Source organism: Aphelocoma coerulescens, chromosome 4 (genome assembly GCF_041296385.1).
Source record: "Aphelocoma coerulescens isolate FSJ_1873_10779 chromosome 4, UR_Acoe_1.0, whole genome shotgun sequence".
NCBI classification, from domain to species: Eukaryota; Metazoa; Chordata; class Aves; order Passeriformes; family Corvidae; genus Aphelocoma; species Aphelocoma coerulescens.
The window spans coordinates 15,014,229-15,031,304 of NC_091017.1; the positions used below are offsets into that span (position 1 = coordinate 15,014,229).

The 17,076-nt window shown below is 44.5% G+C and overlaps 1 long non-coding RNA gene across 1 annotated transcript; it reads left to right on the plus strand.

Annotated features, from left to right (window-relative positions):
* The first annotated feature begins 9,064 nt into the window (after positions 1-9,064).
* Positions 9,065-11,753, plus strand: LOC138108964 (uncharacterized). The gene is made up of 4 exons (XR_011150162.1): positions 9,065-9,108; positions 9,915-10,056; positions 11,077-11,131; positions 11,452-11,753. It is a non-coding gene; the product is annotated as an uncharacterized lncRNA (long non-coding RNA).
* The last annotated feature ends 5,323 nt before the right edge of the window (positions 11,754-17,076 follow it).

The window sequence follows — 17,076 nt, forward strand, 5'->3', positions numbered from 1 at the left end:
ACCTTGCTTCAAAGCTGGCCTGCATGGGAGGAGATAAAATAGGTATGTGGCCTTTTCAGCTTCCCTGCAATGGGCAGAGAAGGGGCAGGAGCTGTATCTCCCTCCCACCACTAAGTGATGAATATTTTCAATAGTGCCTTTAATTAAAAAGTGTTGGGCCTTACAATAAAGTCTTCCAGCCCCCTGTTGCCATTGTCCAGCAGTGATGAGGAAGATCAAGCCTGACAGACTTCAAATGTTTGGCTTACTAAAAACTGACCCTCCTTTTCCTCACTGCTCCCTCCTCCCTTATCCCCATTGACACATTCCTGTTAAAAGCCATACAATTTCTCCCCAAAATACAAGTGGGGCTGAGTCCACTCAGCCAACCTCAGCTGTACATGTAGAGTGAGTGAACAAGCTCCCTGCCTTAACACATGGGATATTTCATATGCCAGTAAATCCACTTGTGCTTCATCTCAGCTTAAACACTCCTGCTTTCCAAAATTGTTGGGTCCAAAGGGCAGAGTTTTAGATAATAAAAATCCTAAAGGAGATTTAATGCTTGAAATAAAAGTGCTAAGGTGCTAGAGCAACTCCAAATATGTATTTAATATATGAATAAGTACCTTGTGCCAGGCACTGAATATGACAAATGAAGGGTGTGAGTACGATGACCCAAACCAGCCTTTGCTTCAATTTCCAGACACAGGACTGAGAAAAATGGGAAAGTCATCCCCATCCATCTTTAAACACTCAACACTTTGCCAATTACCTAAAAGCAACAGTTGTATCAATGAGAAATTATTTTAAGAAATGATCCTACTCATGTAGAGTATGAGCTGAAAATATCCGTATGCTATCCATAGCACTGATGAATTTGCACCATCCTCCCCACACCCAAAAGCACCCACAGGACCAGGGGATGAAGAGCATCCCTGTATCCAGCAGAGCTGGCAGGGGTTTGCTGCTGCTCTCAGGAGCGCCAGCCAAACCCTTTGAATGCAGATCCAGTGGCAGACTGGCTAGAAGAAAAACTGAATTTTAATTTCACTCTTCTTGCTGTGTTGCCTTTCATAGTAGAGCAGGCCTCAAGAGGAAGGTGCTATCCCCAGGAGCAGAGCAAATCTCTTCCCAATCCTCTTGCGAAATGCTCAGCAGAGGAATAGTTGAACACCTGAAAACTTCAAGACTTCAGAGGCTTTAAATAAGAATATAAATTGCTAGACTTTCACCAGTTTAGAAATAAACCCAACCCAGCACCAAAATCTTTTGTTTTAATTTTAATTTCTATTTACTGGGGATTAAAGTTAAAACAGCTTCATGAGAGTTTTCAGCCACAGACTAAAAACATGGAGGAGAAGAGAAACTGTGGATGCCTGTCCCTGGAAGGCCAGGCTGGCCAGGGTCCTGTGCACCCTGATGTGGTGGATGGTGCCCCTGCCCATGGCAGGAGGTTGGAACCAGCTGATATTTAAGGCCCCTTCCAAGCCAAAGCATTCTGGGAAACCATGCGGGTGCTTCTGCTACAGTTAATAGAATGTTGCCACCACCAAACTGTTGCCACGAGGATTCCATCCCAGGGCACCCAGGTAACCTGGGGTCCGTTGAGTCAGTTGATGGATCCTCTGCCGGGAAGCAGACACACAGTGTCCGTCTCCTCTGCATTGTGTCCATCTTCTCCATCCCCAGTGGGAACAGAAGGTGATTTGCTGACATTTGTGAGAAAAACTCTTGACTGGCTGCACACGTAAGTGTAGATTATTTTTTAAGAGGTTTCTGATGCTGAGGGGCTGTTCTGGGCTGCTGGCCCAGCTGCAGGTGTCTGAGGCTCCAGTACTGAACTGGTACAGAAACTGGTGACTCAGGGATGGGAATCCTGGAGCAGGGGTAGTATTTAAGAGAACAGGTATTCCAGATAGGTAATCTCCTCTCTTCTCTACTGGTAGGTTTGGAAGAACATCGTTCTCTGACCTCTGGAAATCAGGGCTTTGTAGCAGTGTGCTCCCTAAAGGAATCTAAGGGATCAATCGCTGTAGCTTCTCTGACATTCCTCCTCTGGTGCCTGTCCCGCTTACTCTTGCAGTGGTTTTAGGTCACAAAACACCATGAGCACAGTGAGTACTTTACTTTTCAATGCAGATCTGATTCCTAAAACACGTTGTCTGGGGTGCTTCCAGAAAGGATTTAAAGAGTTTGTAGCAAATTCACCGGAACAGAAGCCCATTAAGACTTTATGTAACTTCATATTTTGGGAGACTGAAGATTTTGAATCTCCCTGGGTGCTAACAATATTTCAGAAATGCTTACAGTGCGAACAATGACCTGATAAAATTGTAAACTGGTCTCCTCATTTTCAAGCCTTTGAGCTGGGCTTTTTCTTGGTGAGACAGCTCGTAAGAGATCAGGGGATGCCTTTTCCTTGATGTGATACAATGCACTCAGGGAGGAATGACCTGTAGCACAATTTGATGCTTATTCTAGCCTTTGCATGAGTGTTTTCTGTACCCTCATGCTTTCATTGCTGTTGCAAAAATGAGGGCCATGTTACCCTTACTCCCACAGAAAATGCTAAGGCTTTGCTTCCTCTTAGAATCAGCGAAAGCGCCGTCGAGGAGTAGATGATTCCGGTCAAGCTCAGAAATGGAGGAGGCTGATGGCTTCTAGCATGGGTGAAGCTTCAGAGCCAGAGCCAGCAGACCTTGAAGAAAGTGGTACACTTTCTTTTGAGCTTGGTAAGAAAAGAAACTGCTTCTGGAGGGTTGGGGTCCAACCAAATGTGTGTGTTTGCCAGTTTCTAGGCCCTTTAGTGGGGAGGAAGGGAAACCTGGGATTTTAGGAAGCACCTAGTATGGCACCTCTAAACAGCAAGGCTCCTGACAAGCACATGGGTTTGTTACTGAGCTGCGATACATTTGCACTAGTGGGATACAGCTACAATAGCTGTGTTGCAAAGGTCCAAGTGCTGCTCAAACACCTGAATGTCTACTCTGAGCAGCTGGCACTTTGCCCAGCTGCCACTACACAGGGTGGCAAACTAAGGTTGGGATCTCCCAAGCTGGAAGCAGATAAGCAACAGATTAGCTGTGCCCCATCCCTCAAGGGAACATGTACAGTATGATACTGTAAAATTAGGATACCTGCTATGATTCCAGCTTTGGTTTGGGTTTTTTCCAGTGTGATAAACATTCCTTGATGTTAGATGAATCTTATGTTGGTGTGTACCTCCTGCAAGCTGCTGTCATCCAGCAGAACTGTGTGAGGAGTGCAGCCACTGTTCCTTGGGCTGGTAATGCTCTCCTGGGGACTGTTGAGAGTAAAGTTTGAGTGAAATGTTGGACACATTCCTGAAGAGAAGAGACTCAGGGCATAGTTGAATCCTACCTCAGCCTGTTTTGCTAGGGCTGCCCATTTCATTCCTCTGCAATTTCTGATCTTGATTCTAACATTCTGGTTTTCAGCTGGTGAAGAATTCATAGGTGTCACAGCTGACTCTCCTGAGTCTGAAGACATCAACCTAACTGGAAATGATTTTGGCAATGTTGTGGTAAGTAGTGAATGACACACTTCTCTCCATCTCACAGTCAAATTAGTTTTCTCTTGTGCTCTTAGGCCTGTCTTCTGGCATCCAAATTGTCTGCCATTCAGGGCTGAAACACAGCTCTGACTTACCTACTTTAGAGAGAGCTCCCAGTCAACCCCAAATGCACCTGTGGATGCATCAGCATCTCTGAGTATCACTTGCAGACTGTGGAAGAGTAATTTAAAAGACCTTGTTGCTCAAAAACTTGGGGAGAATGTTTAGCAATCATGGGAAATGGAACAGAAGGAGCCAATTTAAAGCTGAAGCTGTTATAGAGATACACATGTTATAGGTCAGTGATTTAAAGAAAACAAAAATATGAGAGGACAGGAAGCCTTTGATTTCCCAAATATGAAGTGTTTAGCTGCAACATTGGTTTGAGGTACTCCTGTCACTGAGGTACCAAGCACAACTCTAGCTGGCTGGGGTACAAACTGTTTATTACTCCCAATAAGTATTTAAAGTTTATTAATCCAGTTCTATTTATTACTTCAAGAAGTATTTTAAAAAGATGCAGCCTACAGGGTAGTTTATCCCTTGAGTTTGGGATGCCACCGCTGCCATGCATAGCAGAAACATGCAGCAGGAATAGGAAAAGGCCTTGAACTTTATGGAAGAATCTGCATAACCCAGCTCCAATTCTGCAAAAATAAGAGTGGGTTTGGGGTTGGGTCTTTTCTTCAGCAGCTGTTCATCTCATACTAAGGCTTTATGACTATCACAGCTGAATTTGCCCGTTTGTGGGAGAAAGAGGGAAAGAAACACTTCCACCTAAATCCAGTCAGGGAACTGAAACAGATGAGCAGGGTTGAAGGTGTTCAGGAGATTCCTAAGTTACCTCTGTTTCCAACCCGTTCTAGCAGGGGGAGCAGAACGAGCAGCACCCACTTGTTTCCAGAGCAGTAGATGAGTTGATCATGCTACCGGCAAGTGTTGATGATGTGGAACCATCATCATCACTTGCCAGTGATGATGGGTCACCACCAAGAGACATGGGATCATCACCAAGAGACAGTGATGATTGGTCACCACCAGGAGACGTGGGATTATCACCAAGAGACAGTGATGATTGGTCACCACCAGGAGACGTGGGATCATCACCAAGAGACAGTGATGATTGGTTACCACCAGGAGACGTGGGATTATCACCAAGAGACAGTGATGATTGGTTACCACCAGGAGACGTGGGATCATCACCAAGAGACAGTGATGATTGGTTACCACCAGGAGACGTGGGATCATCACCAAGAGACAGTGATGATTGGTTACCACCAGGAGACGTGGGATTATCACCAAGAGACAGTGATGATTGGTCACCACCAAGAGACATGGGATCATCACCAAGAGACAGTGATGATTGGTCACCACCAGGAGACGTGGGATTATCACCAAGAGACAGTGATGATTGGTTACCACCAGGAGACGTGGGATTATCACCAAGAGACAGTGATGATTGGTCACCACCAGGAGACATGGGATCATCACCAAGAGACAGTGATGATTGGTTACCACCAGGAGACGTGGGATTATCACCAAGAGACAGTGATGATTGGTCACCACCAGGAGACATGGGATCATCACCAAGAGACAGTGATGATTGGTCACCACCAAGAGACATGGGATCATCACCAAGAGACAGTGATGATTGGTCACCACCAGGAGACGTGGGATCATCACCAAGAGACAGTGATGATTGGTCACCGCCAGGAGACGTGGGATCATCACCAAGAGACAGTGATGGGTATGTGAGAGATAAAGTGTATCTCTAAAGTCTAATTTCTGGCATAGGGTAGAAAGAGTTTTTTGTCAAGTTTTTGGGTTCTGCTTAATTCTGTGCAAAAACTTCAGACATAGAATATAATATCCTTTCTGGAAGAAAACTAAATAAAGACAAAAATCCTAGCAAAATCCAGCAGAAACCTTTATTCTCTGTTCATGAAGCCATTAACGAGTGTATTTATATCATGGCTTGAGATATGCTGAAATGCTTGCAGTACATAAAAGTTTTCTGAATGATTGTGTTGCTGGGCTGGGATGTGTCTAAATCGGAGATGGGGATGTTTTAATTCCTGACATTTGATATATCAGTAACCCTTGATGTGTGGTGAAATTAATGGCTGCATGTTCTTTCTGGTTGTGTTCTCTCTAGTACATGGTCATCAAGTACTGCTAGTTTCTCAAGCTGGACGGATGAGTTCTCAGAGGTAAGGATCCATGAGTTGTCATAATTTCTGTTTTGTGGGAGGGGCATGAGGCAGAGAGGGAACTGCACAGCTCAGCTGGCCAGCATGGGATGCTGAGGGCAGCTGGCTTGAAGCACAGCCCTTGCTTTGAAGTTCCAAGTAGCTCATCCCTCCAAGTCACTTCTTGCTGGTGTGCACTGAGGGAGAAACCCCTGCCAAGGTGGCACTGGCAGATCTGTGGGTTCCTCATTATTCTAGCAGCTACTGACAGATTGCAGATACTCAAATCCTATTTGCCTGGTGCCCACAGAGCAGCAAACTGGAATTCTTTCCTCCCGATCCCTATCTGGTTTTCTTTCTTCATCAGCTCTTCACCCAATATGAATTTTTTGTGGTTAACGTAACTGAATTTGCCTGTTTCGGGGAGAAAGAGGGAAAGATTTGCCTGCAGCCTAAATTCGGTTAGGGAACTGAAACGGGGGAGCAAGGAGGAGAGTTTTCAGATGTTTTTTAAGCTGCTACTCTTTCTGCTTTGTTGCAGCAGTGGGAGCAGTACCAGGAGCTTCCACTTCTCTCCACAGTAGTGGATGATTCAGTTGTACTACTGGCCAATGATGATGATGAAGAACTGAGAGATAATGATGGGTATGTGACAGATAAATTGTCTCTCCAAAGTCTGATTTCTGACAGAGTAGCAACAGGTTTTTGCCAAGATTTTAGGTCCTGTTTGGTCCTGTACAAAACCTCATAGCTGGAATATAGTGGCCTGTATGGAGGAGAACTAAGTAAAAAACAAAACAAAACCGTAAAATCCATCAGAAACTTTTCTGTTCATGAAGACATTATTGATTGTATCTTACACTGTGGCTTGGGATATGCTGAAATATTTGCAGTACCTACAATTTCTTGGAATGCTAGTGTTGCTGGGCTGGGATGTTGCTAGATCAGAATAGGAGATACTTAATTTCTCATGTTTTATTTATCAGTAACCCTTGTTATGTGGTGAAAATAATGGCTGTATATTTTTCTTGTTCTGTCCACTCTACCCACAAGGCTCTTTGGTCCCCTTACAAGTGTGGTTCACGTGGATTGCTTCTTATGGGTAAGAATCCACATGTCATCATCCTTTCATTTTCTGTGGGAGGAGAATAGGGCAGAGGGGGAGCTATGGAACTCATCTGGCTAATGGGCAGCTGGCTTGAAGCACAGCCCTTGCTTTGAAGTTCCAGTTTACACATCCCTCCAAGTCACTTCTTGGTGGTGTGTGTTGAGGGAGAAACCCTCATCAAGATGGCACTGCCAGATCTGTGGATTCCTCATTATTTAGCAGCAACTGACAGATTGCAGATATTCCAAGTCTTATTTGCCTGCTGCCCATAGAGAAGCAAACTGGAATTCCTTACTCCCAATCCCTGATGTGGTTTCCTTTCTTCAGCAGCTGTTCATCTAACACCAACTGTCTGTGGCTATCACAGATGAATTTGCCCATTTGGGGAAGAAAGAGGGGAAGAAACATGTACAGCCCAAATCCAGTCATGGAACTGGGGGAGCAGGGTGGAGAGTGTGTAGGTGGTTGGTGGTTCCTAAACTGCCTCTGTTTCTACCCTGTTGCAGAGGCTGGAGCAAAACCAGCAGCACCCACTTGCTTCCAGAGCAGCATATAATTCAGTCCTGCTACTGGCAAGTGATGATGAAGATGAAGGAAGAAACAGCAATAGGTATGTGAGGGATAAAGTGTCTCTCTAAAGTCTAATTTCTGACATAGGGTGGAAAGAGTCTTTTGCTAAAGTTTGAGTTTGCTTAATATTATGCAAAAACTTCAGACCTAAAATATAGTGGCCTGTCTGGGAGAGGACTACTTAAAAAAAAAAGAAATCCCAGCAAAATCCAGCAGAAACCTTTCTTCTCTGTTCATTGTTGGAAAAGGTCCGTGAACTGCGGCAGGGGGAGAAATTGCAGACCAGCCAATATGATTGATAAAAGCAAGCTCCCCTTATTAGCAATCCAGAGGCACTTATATAATATACCAGCTTGTTAACTCTTAAGTGGCTTAAAACCTATCAAAGCACATTTCTGCTTCTACATAATTAGAGTACATTGGCAAGCTTCTACTGGTTATGTTATGATTAAAAGAATTCAGAGTTCACCCTCCCTTCTCCTGGTCAGCACATCTTATCTGCACAGCTGCATCTCTTCAAAACTCCCTTTTTGTTTCTCAGGCCTGTTTCCCACACAGGCACTTCTCATGGAGGGTTTTTCTCATGCAGGCCTTTTGCTTGCAGGCTTTGCTTGTACAGTTATTGATTTGTTCCCTTTATCAATAATCCATGTCCCTGATCCTCTAATCATTTTGCAACAGTTCATGAGGTCATTAATGAATGCATCTTACATAATGGCTTGAGATATGCTGAAATGCTTGCAGTATGTAGGAGCTCTTGGAATGATTGTGCCACTGGGCTGGGATGTTGCTAAATCGGAGACGGGGATGTTTTAATTTCTGTATCAGTAACCCTTGATGTGTGGTGAAGTTAACAGCTGCTGTTCTTTCTGGTTGTGTTCTCTCTAGTACATGGTCATCAAGTACTGCTAGTTTCTCAAGCTGGACGGATGAGTTCTCAGAGGTAAGGATCCATGAGTTGTCATAATTTCTGTTTTGTGGGAGGGGCATGAGGCAGAGAGGGAACTGCACAGCTCAGCTGGCCAGCATGGGATGCTGAGGGCAGCTGGCTTGAAGCACAGCCCTTGCTTTGAAGTTCCAAGTAGCTCATCCCTCCAAGTCACTTCTTGCTGGTGTGCACTGAGGGAGAAACCCCTGCCAAGGTGGCACTGGCAGATCTGTGGGTTCCTCATTATTCTAGCAGCTACTGACAGGTTGCAGATACTCAAATCCTATTTGCCTGGTGCCCACAGAGCAGCAAACTGGAATTCTTTCCACCCAAGCCACTTTAGTTTCTCCTCTTCTTCTTTTTCTTTTCTTCAGTTCATCTAATATGAATTTTCCTGTTTGGGGAAAATTGAGGGAAAGAAACACCTCCACCTAAATCCACTTTGAGAACTGAAAAGGGAGGAGGGAGGAGAGTGTTCAGGTGGTTCCTAAGATGCCTCTGATTCTACCCTGTTCCAGCAGTGGGGAGAGAACCAACAGCAACCTCTTATTTGTTTTCAGGGCAGCAGCTGTTTGGCTACTACTTTTAATATTCTTAACCAAAATTAGATGGCTATAGCCTAAAATTCTTCATCTGTTTTGCTGCAATTGTTTTGCTGACCTGCTGTTGCGTGTGTAACACCAGGGCTGCACAACAAAGTCTAATTGTATTTTCTTTTTTCTCTTTTCCCATATGCGCTGATGCAAGCTTCTTGAAGGTGAGTTTACATTTTATAGCTGATAATGGAATTGTTATAAATATAATCATTAGTTTTTCTATGTCATTTCCAACCATCTTGAGCGGCAGGGATTGAAACTGCATTTAGCAAAAGGCAAAGGACAGTGTTAAAGCCTCTGGCCAGTGTGTTAGAGAATGGATCCCATCTGTGTCTGATAGCTGCTATCAAACACAGTGAAAAATCCCCACAACAGAAGTTGTAGCTAAATACTTATGTAGAAAGAAACTTTAATTTGGTGGCATTTTCTGTTATTTTAATTGATTAGTGCTTGATTATTTTTACATGTATACAGGAGCTGCAGAGATCACTGTTGCATGTGTATTCTGAGAATTAAAAAGCAAACAGCAGTTCTCACCCTTTGGGTGTTACAGACCAGGCCATTAAAAATTGCTCTCCTTTGAATTGTATGTGTTATAATTTTCAAATTATAGACCCTGTTAGTAAGAATTGTGTGAGGGAGCTTCCCTTTATAAGGCAGATTTGTTCACAGGTAGTGTAACTTGTGAAACATATGACACTGAGCATCTCTCAGGTAACATTTTTAGATGTTTGTAAGGTGAATAGAGCAAATGTTTTGTGTTGGTCTGTAGCAGAATAGTCACAATGTGTGGAAGGTTCAGCCTCAGTATTTAGGGAAGTAGCTTGTTTAAGATTGCTTTGAACCCAGTTGAATAGGGTCCGTTTCAAATAGGAACCATTACAGGCCATTTATAATAGCACATTCCGAAAACAGTTCTGGGGGAAAGAGTAAATAATAGATCTAAGTTATCAAAATTAAATTGCAGAGTGTGAACAACAAAGAAGCCTGTCAGACAGCTCTGTATGGAGTAATGATGATGGAGATGAAGCAACAGATAGTGATGTGTCTGTGACTGATTCTGCATCTGAAGAAGAGGATTTATCAGAAGAGGACATGGAAAGTTCAGAGTATGTATGCCCCATGACTACCAAACATTGAATTTTGACTTTTGTTTTTCATACAGACAAGATTAAGTTTTACTGCTGTGGCCTGGCTTATCTTTGAAACCTTCACTTACTCTACTTATTTCCCTCTCTCAATGACAACCACATCCCGTGCTGCATGATGATCAAATGATACCATTTTTACTTTGGGAGAGTAAGGCAGCCCAAGGCAGATGGACAACCTTGCATGCAACCTTAAAGACAAGTTTGGGGGTATAGCAAGAAAGGGTGATTAGTCACAGGCCATAGCTCACAATGCATTGCATTTTATTTTCATGCCAGGCTCTAGTAGAGCTGTTAGATAAGGAACTATTTTCATTGGTATTGATGGCTTAGCAGCAGACGGACAAATTCTGTGCAGGTTTTAATAAAGCTGGTGTGCTTTGAGCCTTTTGGATTACTAAAAGGCAACATAGGAGAGAAGTTAATACAAAAAAGGCATGATTTTTTCCTTTGATCTCAAGCTTCTCTGTTACAGCATGTGCCTTCCTGCTCTGTGTAGGTGAGGCTGAAGAGCAGCACTTAACACTGAGCAAAGGGTCCTTCTTGTCAGAGCTGTCTGCAGTCTCACTGTAGTGTCAGACCTTGTTCCATTCTAGAAGTGATGCTTTCCAGAGGACGGCTCGATGCTTTAGCTACAAAGCTGTTATTGATGTCCCGTTGGACATAAATGCTGCCATACATAGTCTGCCTGGTGCTGGAGGCTGCTGATACTTCAAATCCTAGAGCAGGGTGCCTGACTGCATCCTCCTCCCAATGAAAACCAAGATGCTGTTTCCTTTGGGACAGGGAGACCCACACTCACTCATTATTACATGCAGCAAACTGTTAAGAGAGAGTTAAGGTTGGGCAGGGTTCTCCAAAGGAAATGTGTCATGGCTGCTCAGTGCAGTTGGATGATTACGTGACTTTTTATGTGCCAGTGACCCTCGATGTGTGGTGACATAAACAGCAGCATGTTCTTTCTGGTTCTGTTCTCTCTAGAGCTTGGCCAGCAGCTACTATTAGGTGCCCGATCTGCATGGATTTTTATCCAGAGGTAAGGACCCACATGTTGTCATCCTTCCAGCTTTGTGGGAGGGGAATGAGGCAGAGGGGGAGCTGTGCAACCCAGTTGGCTGATGTGGGGTGCTGTGGGCAGCTGGTGTGAAGCATAGACCTTGCTTTGGAGCTGTCAAAGTTACTTCTTGTTGGGGTATGTAGAGGGAGAAACCCTTGCCAAGGAGGCACTGCCAGATCTACGTGTTCCTCATTATTCAGCAGTAACTGACAGACTGCAGATACTCCAAATCCTGTTTGCCTGCTGCCAGAAAAGCAGCAGACTGCAATTCTTTCCTGCTGTGATTTCCTGTCTTCCAGATTATGCGAAGTGGACGAATGGTTTTGTCAACGCTGTGTGGCCATATCTTCTGCAGTCAGTGCCTTCCTGTTGCCCTTCAGACTGCCAGCTTTTGCCCAGCCTGCAGGGCAGACCTCACTCCAGAACAATACCATCCCATTTATATATAAGTAGTTCTATTTTTCAAGACAGACTTAGATGGATTTTGGGGGGATAGGTGGTATAAAGAGGTTTTTTTCCTTGTCTACATAGTTTTTGTTGTATAAGGTTCCGTTTTCTCTGAATTTAATAATAAATAAAATTTTAATTGATTTAAATATAATCAACTCTGCTCATCTATGTTGGATTCTGCTGGTAGACAGATTTCTTTTAACAGGTGGGTGTAAAACCCTTGGTTTGATCAGTCAGAAGTGCTTGTTCTCTTTGTCACAATGTAGTCATTGTTTTTTAGGGGGAAATGCTGAAGGCATAAGCTTTGTAGTTCTTGTGTTCTTTGTAGCATGTGTTGTAATAGGGAAAAGGAAACAGGCACTCTTTGGGGTGCAAGAACTTCTGTTGCTCAGGACAGATTCAGCTGGATGTTTTGCTAAAAATGTCATTATTTCAGTGCTTTGAAGGTTGAAAGAGCAGCAGGTTGTGCACACATCCAAAGACAACTATTTTCTTTGAGAATAATTTGTATGTATCTAGACAGCTTGTTGATGGTCCAAGCTGCTGCTTGCTATGTCCCTGGTTACAATGTTCCATTGATGACTGTCAGCTGATGACAGGAGCACTGCCAGCTTCTATGAAGGTCTTCCCCTTCTAAAAAGCCTGTAAATTCAAGGACTTAAACATAATTGCTTCAATATAATTGCTTTATTATAAATGCTTCAATATTGCTTCAAAACCAGTGCACTATACTAGTAATTTTAGCTACCTATACTGTGCTGTAAATAATTCTGATTAAGCCTTTTTTTTTTTAATGATTATCATTATTGCAACCAATTTAAATGAATAATTCGTTTTATTTTTAAAAATATATTTAGTTTTCCACCCTTAATCCTGCTGGACAAAGTTGTATAAAGGCTCAATTACACCTGTATAATCCCTTAGACATAAACCATTGGCAAAGTGTGTGGCCCAAGATTGGATCCAGCTGCACTAGGCTCCTCTTTGAGGAGTTCAAAAAGCAAGGGGGTTATTTCCACACCTTGTGACTTAATGGGAAGGCTTCTGTAATAAACTTTGTCTGAAGCTCCCACTCTGCCTGCGACACAGGTGCCAAACCCCCACTGTTGTCTCGGGTATCTCAGAGCCCACAGCAGCTGTGGACAAGCCCTTCATACCTGTGTTTCACCTCTGGGAAGATGTGCTGGAGAAGCCTGCTGGCCACAGATCCTGCAGGCACGGCTGCTTTACACACTCCTCCCACCAGGAACTTGATCCAAGGACAATTTCTGGGCATGAAAAGTACACGTTTAAGGGGGGATGGCAGCCCAACTTGACTTGCTTTGTAAATAAACACCAGGGGTGTGTAATGCAATAGCACGTATGCTTGGCCCCAGCTGGGCTGTTTCTCTATACTGTGTTGTTTTGGTGTTCTGGATCAGAAATCTGTAGGTTTGTTTTTGTACCAGCCACTCAACCACTAAACTGCTTAACCTTCTCCACAGTCAGCGTCTCAGAAAAGCCAAACACAAGCAGCTCGGGCTGCATGAAAACATGAGCAAGTGAGCAGCAGACTGGCCTGAACGCCAAAGGAAAACTGTAATTTATGGGAAGGGAAGGTCCTTGTTAAATTTACAGAAAAGAGCATATATAGAAATCTAACAAAAGCATGTAATGATTGTCTGGCAGGGACCAGAGGATGCTGCTGCGAGAAGTGGTGATGTGGATCAGCTATCGGATGTTAAAACACATTTTGTCTTGGTCAGGTCATAATCCCACATCCTTGATGAGGAGCATCTCTTCCTACTACTAAAACTGCGGGGATGCTGTTAGAAAAGCAAAAGCTCAGCTTGAATTTAAGTTGGCCAGAGATGTTGAAAACTGCCAGAAAAGTTCTTTAGATACATAAACAACAGGCAAAAACAGAAGGGAAATGTTGGCCCACTGTTAAAAAGGAGAGGTGAGTTAATCACCAGCAGCAATGAAAAGGCAGAGGTTCTCAACACTTCTTTACCTCTGTCTTTGCTGGCACTGCTGCTCTCCACCTTGGGAGAAATTGGATAAAATAGTTGCAGTTGGCATGTATTTAGATGGAGTCCTGATGACAGTGTGGGCTGCACATGCCGGCCATAACAAGGACACCCTTGGGAACCTCCAGAAGTTCAGAGCGCTGCATGAACACCAGGATTTGTGCCACAAGCAGCAGTTCAGTTTACACTCTAAGTTTTTTATGCACATCACACCAAGCTTTAAGGCAGGGCTTGCAAAGTTGATTTCTTGGGGATAATATATTAATTAAATGTGAAAAACGAGGTTCACTCTCTTGTGAGAATTTAAAGGGTTTAATACAAAGACAGTAAGAGACACATAAAATAAAGCAAAGAGGTAACAGCCGGGTGCCTTGGTGCTCTGCCAAGAGCACACCTGATGCTCGATGTTAGTCCTTTTTATACCATTTTTACTGTCTGTTCTCTATGCATATTCAAACTTTTCCCAGAGCTGTTCTGCATGGCCACTCCTTGGTTCCGCCTTTTTAGAGCATGCGTATTCTTCTGCCTTGTGGTTTTATTTCTTTTGATTCTTGGGGTTGGGCTCGCTAGGTGAGAGTTGATAGCAGGATGGATCTCTTAATTCTCCAGACAGTCAGGGCTGATTGCAGCTTTGGGCCTCTTTGCCCCCCGGGCAGAGCGGTGATAGCGGCTCTGGGCCCTCCTGGCCCCGCCGTTCTCCGGGCAGAGTAGCCTTTGGGCCCTTTTGTTCCCTGGACAAAGTGTTGATTAGCAGCTCCTTGGGCCTCATCCTCTGTTCACTTGGAGGTTATCTTACTTGCTCACACTTGCTAATAATCCTTGCTAAAAAGAGAGAAAACTACATCCACACAGCAAAAAGCATTTCTAACATTATATAATATCTACCTTTATATTTGTGAGAAGCTGATGCCTTTTCCTGGTGTTAAAATCAAGAGTCATACACAGTTAGAAGGGGAAAAGGGATTTTACCTTGGTATTTATTTTAAGGATCCTTAGGTGCACACGTCCAGGTCATATGCATCGAGATGCACTCCACTGAGTGTGTGTGTCCCCCCAACATCGGGTATAACATTATAGGTTTTACTAATTAGCATATTTATCCAAGATTCCCCAATGAGAGGCTCGAGTGAGCCCCCCTCCCCAAGGAACCTTCCCCTGGATGGTTCTATCTTGGTTTACAGAATGTGTTCTGGAGAGGACCTTGGGGTCTCTGGCACACTGATCCCTGGCTACGAAGCTTCTAAAATGTTTAGTCTCTTAGCTTGACAAACGAGGCCAAGAATGGAGGCAAAAAGCACTAGGAATACAGAAGTTGTAAAAAGGTATAACAGGGGTATAAAGGAAAAGGCAAAAATCTTCATGGCATCAAAGCCAGCATTATAATATATGTTTATAACATTAAACAATCAAGCTCATGAGAGCAGAGTTAATGCAGGAGTACAGACACTGGCAGACCTGCCCCAGCAGGGACCATTGCTACAGACTTGTGCAGAAAGCTGTGTGGTGCTGGTGGGGAGGGAGACTTGGGGCCACACTCTTTCCCTCTGCTTGAGCTCTGCCTCTGCTAAGGCTCTGCCTTATGGAGTGGATTCCACTTCATTATTTTGCTTTCTCTCCCCCTTTTCCAGCCCAGTTTCCTCAGCTAGCTGTGCTCCAAGCCTTCTGCCCTGCCAGCCTTCTGGATTTCTGCCCTATTGGCATTTTCCCCCTCAACCCTTTTTTCCACTGCTGTTTCTCCAGCCTTGCCTTTTCCACTATGCGTTTCCACCCTGGTGTTTCATCTCTTCCTGCTCTGCCCTCTGTCAGTGCTCACCTTCTCTTCTCCAACCTGAGAAAACTGCTGCTAGCTTCTTGCTCTGCCTGTCCAAAATTCTCAGCCGAATGAGGTCAAGGGACTCCTTAATGAAATTCCTTCAGTTTTGTGCAATAGACTCTTACTCATTGTATCTGGTTCTTTTATGCTTCCAAGCTCCATTTTATGCTTTTTGAAATGAGCCAAAACAGAAGTGAAGGGAAGATGATGTAGGGAAGGCTGTGGGGGAAACATCAAGAGATGCAGGGCTGCCGTGGCCTGGCATATCTTGAAGTCTCATTTGCTGCCTGGAAAATTTTTGCCTTTATTCCTGTTTATCATTAATCCATCTGAATAATGATCATTAATGCAAAGGAATGGTTCTTGCTGTGAAGTAGTCCCCTCTAAAAAATTAATTAACTGCTACACTGGTGATGAGAAAATTGATGTTGAAGACCTGTAGATTAGTTTGTACAGGTCCCGTCTTAGCAGGGGAAGGTTCATGCTGCAGCTAAGGAGGGACCCCTCAGGATGAGTTTCCCTGGACAAACTCCCTAGGTTTTGCAGGCAGCTCCCATGCCCAAAGGTTAAGGTATTCTGGATGTAAATCACTAACAGGCAGGGAGGGATGTTGGTCTCCAAGCTAATTGCCCGAAGCTAAATTGCTTGAGGTGACTCACAATCAGATGATGATGATTTTGTCATCTCGTTTGGACCCAGTGTCTGCTGTGGCCTCCCAGCTCTCACAGGTCACTGGAAACAGGCTCTGACACATGCCTGGGGGCAAGATGGGATTTTCTGTGCAAGAACCAGGGAACAGTTGCTGCTCTCGGCACTTCCCAGCAATGAGTAAGTGCTCCTGGAAATGAACGGGTGTCAGGAAGCTCTGCCCTTCTCTGACCTCCCTGTGTGCCTTCTCCCTTAGCCACCAGCTAGGGCTGTGGGGGGTACTAAGTGTGTTTAAGGTGAGATGCTGCCATACACGAGGTCTAACACGTTCTTGCCCTCTCCCAGCAGAGGAGGATGTCTCCACTCCCTGTTTCCACCCTGCACAGCCTCCCCCTGTAAGCCCTGTATGCTTTCCCCCTGCCTCCGTGTTGTCCTGCCTCTCCTAACCAGTGCGTCCTACAAAAGGGGCTTTGTGGAGGTGTGCTGGAGGAAGGTAGGGAAGTTTTAGCTTCCTGTTTGCTGAGCCAGGGGTAGGTTTTAACAGGAATTATGCTATACCTTTGCTATTGCTTACTTAGTGTGGCCTGGCTCTGGGCCACTTGAAACAGAAAGCCAGACCCCAGAAAAGAGCAAAGCATCGCTATGGTTGCTGGAAAAACTAATCTGTGTCCTTTCTCCATACAGCTCAAAAACTGCCCAGACCTGGGTTTTCAGAGCTAGAGAAACCTCCCCTGAGTTGGGAGGTGGAGGTGTTTGTTGGGGTGTGGGCTTGTTTCTCCACATGGGGATGTGGAGGGAAACAGGAGGCGTCTGTGTCATCTGGAGGAGTTTTGTGGTGGGGAAGAAAATTTCACTCTCTCTGCACTGGCTGCTGCATCCTCTTCCGGGGGGAAAATCAAAGGGCTGATGCCCCAGGGACTGAGGTTTGTGGCCCGGCACTGTCCTGGGTCAGGCTGACTGGGCAGCCTGCTCTCGCACACCTGACAGGAGGGGAAGGTGTTAGT